The following is a 3,703-nucleotide window of genomic DNA, read 5'->3' as shown; positions in this document are numbered from 1 at the left end:
TTTATCTTGTGTAGGAACCAAGGTTTCACATCTGAGTGACTCGAACACTGCTCATCAGAACAAGGAACCATAGGCAAGGAGACATTCTTGGGAGTTTATTTACAACAGTGAACATTATGTACAAGTGATTAACACCCATGCCCATGCTGTGCAACTTTTAGCTTGGCCTAAATAGCCAAGTGGTTATGGTACTGGGTTTGTAACCCCAAGATCAAGAGTTCAAATCTCACAATGGCAAACCATGAAACAATGTAACTTCATCTGAAACAAATGGAAACGGGTTTGTACTCAAAAGAGTTACATCTTCTTTGATGCTTGGCCTAAATAGCCAAGTGGTTATGGTACTGGGCTTGTAACCCCAAGATCAAGAGTTCAAATCTCGCAATGGCAAATTATGAAACAACGTAACTTCATCTGAAACAGATGGAAACGTGTTTGTACTGGAAAGAGTTACATCTTCTTTGATACTTACCTGGCAGGGGAGAAACCTTGACCACGACTGAGGTTCTCCCAGGATGAGGCTAGCCCATTGCACTTCGGGTGTGCTGACGCCTGCGATGTCCCCAAATGCGGGATACTCGACTGCAAAATTTATGGTAGTGGGGGACTGCGTTCACGCTCTCCCCTGATTTACATTCCAAAAAAATACATCTTCTTAACCTTCCTAACTCTGGTACTCCCCCAACATCCACAGTGGAGGTGGAGGCAACCTGCTGACTGCGACTGCAATGACTTCAGCATGCGTACTCTGGAGGGCTGAGAAATGAAGGGCCCCAGCCTGCTTTACGTGTCCTGCTGTGGGCCAGCTGCACCCTTCTTGGCCTGTGAAGTTGGAGCTGCTGGGGTCACAGAAAGAGGGGATTTGGATTGTCGGGGCATTCCTGGAGTCACCTGGCCCTAGGGTGTTGAGCTGTTGGTCCTCCTCCCTGTGGGTGCCCTGGCTGACTCCTTGTGGAGAAGGAGAAGCTGGAGTGAGATTGAGCTCTCTTGCACCCTTCCTGCAGTGAAACTATTGGAGGTCAATTATGGCATCAGCGATAGAATTCAGCCCACACAGCAGTGAAGGACCGATGTCCTGGACCAAGGTCTCCAAAGGCAGCTGCCATTCTGCCAGTGTTGACCTTGGTGCGTTGGCATGATGGCGCTATAACCTTGGACTGAAGGCGAACAGACACCTCCATCGTCCCTTGCAATCTGAGGAGTGCTCCAGACATCCCTTCCTGATGTTCCCGTGATTGTCTTTGCAGCTCCACCAACTGATTGAGGACCAATGCCAGAGGCTCATCATCTGACTCGGACTCAGCAGATTCCTTGCCTCCCGCAATCCTCTGAGTGCCTGTGACCAAGGATGTCCCAGCCTCCACCTGCCGTGGAACTGGTTGTGTGCCATGCTCACCAGATTGTGATCCTGATGCTGCGCTACATCTTAGACCCACCGAGGTGTGTGTCGCTGCACTGGTGGAGAATGTGGGTGACCTCATGGGTCTTCAATGGTGCTGCCCTCAGCATCCTCATCAGAGGTGTTCTCAGCGCTGAGGTCAGGGTCAAGGTTGCCTGAGGGCGATGTGTCAGATGTGCCTAGGACAGAAAGTGGAAATTATTAGTGCTTGGCAGCCACCTTGAACACAGAACCGTGGATTCAGAGTAGCATTGAGAGAGGAATGATGTGGTGCAGGATCCTCATGTGGGCGTTTGCCGCTGACCTCACCATTGCTGCAGAAACGGTTCATGACCTCTCCAGCCAGTTCCAGCACATGACTCTTGAATAGAGTGAGGACCTTGATGTCTGGCACTCCACCCCTCAGGGCTGGGGCCTCTCCTGTTGATTGTGTGCGATCTTGTCCTGCGTAAAGACAGATGGAGACAGTCTGAGCAAGGTGCACGCCAGGACAAATGAGAAGGATGCCGGGCATGTGTGCCGAATGGAGCCATGGATGGGATGAGGAGGCTATCCTCAGAGAAGATGAGGCCAGATGGAGATGTGAGCGTGTGTGTGAGAGAGTGAGTGGTGATGCCCCTTGAGCTGGCAGTGTGAGATGTCAGTGAATGTGTGATGAGCTTTTGAGTGGGTGAGTTGAGACTGATGAGATGGCTGACTTACCCTGGCGGCACAGATGAAATTGATCAGCCAGATGGCCAACGTCTTGTGTGCAGCGTTGGCACTGATCACCTCTGCCCCCGCTTCCCAAGCTGGAGTGGTGAGACTGATGGGCCTCCTGCAGCCAGAATGGGGGTAGAGAACATCATGGTGGGCCTCCATGGCATCCCAAAGGCATCCCAGGGATGCATCACTGAATTGGAGGAGCTGCACTCTTCTTGACTTTTGGGGCCATGTCTTCACCAGAGCAGTCCTGGGCTACAAGCATTGAGAAGTGTCTGCACAGCTGCAGTTTAAATATGGCACCAGGTGTGAGGCAGCGGGAAGGTAACAATGTAGTGGACAAATTGGAGGCTGCTCGCCAGTGATTCGGTGTGTTTCCCAAGTGTGCATAATTTATGAGATGGGAAGGGGATGATATGGTGCGAAAACCTAACATTGCAGCTGGTGGGTAAAACATCTTTTTTTCACATCCACAATCGCACTTAGTAAAAATCTGGGATGATTCCGCCCAAAGGCTTGTTCCATTCCTCAACTGAGAAAAGCTGACAGATTGAAATATTGAATATTATCTGCCCCCCACCCCCAAACCTGGCATGAAGTTCGAGCAGGAGCATTCAATATTCTCAAAACATTCAAATGGGATATGCCGAGCACTGAAGGGGTCATTTAACTCATTTGGCAAGCATGTGATACAGAATGACACCAACAGTGCAGGTTCAGTCCCTATACTCGCTGTGCTACTTCATGGAGACCTGACTCCTCACCTTGCCCCATGTTTATAACTGGTGCCCCTCAAGCTATATGTAATCAATTATTTCTCTCTAATGGAGAGAGATGCCTATTGTACTTTGTGGATTATGGCTAATTACCTAATTGAAGTCCAGAATGCTCTGGTGTATTAGTGAGCTGTTTAATTATGTAAATTTCTCAAAGGTCATCATGATCATGGAACACATATTGTCTTCTTAAAGTTCCTATTCTGTTTCTGATGTCTGGTGATGGCAAAGTGGACATGATCAAAACTAATGTTTGTCTTGCTTCCATTGGCACTATTGACAGCATGGTTAACATCTGAAAAAAAAGTAACCAATCATTGCAGGAAAATATAAACAGAATTAGGCAATACCTAATAAATTACAAGTTATCATCAATACTGACTACTAAGACAGGAAACCATACTTCAATAAATTCTACAATATTAAAAATGTAAAGTTTTGACAACAACTCCGAATAAAAATTAAGTGTAAAATAAATGTAATTTTGTGTATGAACAATTCCTAGAATTCCTAGCAGATTCCTGTGATATTGCTCACTGCAGACTAAGGAAGCAGGTGGAGGATGTGCCCACAGACACTGAAGTAAATGCTTTTTGATTGTTCCCTGGAAAATATGAAAGCAGTTGGTGAAGGATGATGCTGGAGCCAATCATTACATCATCTTACATTTATTTGCCCAGCGAAACATTACAAGCATAAACCTCCTGATTCAACACCAAGGAGCTTCAGCAAGTGTCTCTTTATATGTGCTCAAGTGAAACCCCAACTAATGCTCTCCACCTGCATATAATTAAACACAATTGATATACAAATAACAATAATGTCA

General features: G+C 47.0%; 1 non-coding gene across 1 annotated transcript; it reads left to right on the top strand.

Annotated features, from left to right (window-relative positions):
• Window positions 1-464: 464 nt before the first annotated feature.
• Window positions 465-628, top strand: LOC121286588. The gene has a single exon (XR_005945004.1). It is a non-coding gene; the product is annotated as a U1 spliceosomal RNA (small nuclear RNA).
• Window positions 629-3,703: the final 3,075 nt, after the last annotated feature.

Source organism: Carcharodon carcharias, chromosome 13 (genome assembly GCF_017639515.1).
Source record: "Carcharodon carcharias isolate sCarCar2 chromosome 13, sCarCar2.pri, whole genome shotgun sequence".
In the NCBI taxonomy this organism is placed as follows: domain Eukaryota; kingdom Metazoa; phylum Chordata; class Chondrichthyes; order Lamniformes; family Lamnidae; genus Carcharodon; species Carcharodon carcharias.
Note: the sequence above shows the minus strand (reverse complement) of the source record. Positions and strands in the feature narration are given on the sequence as shown.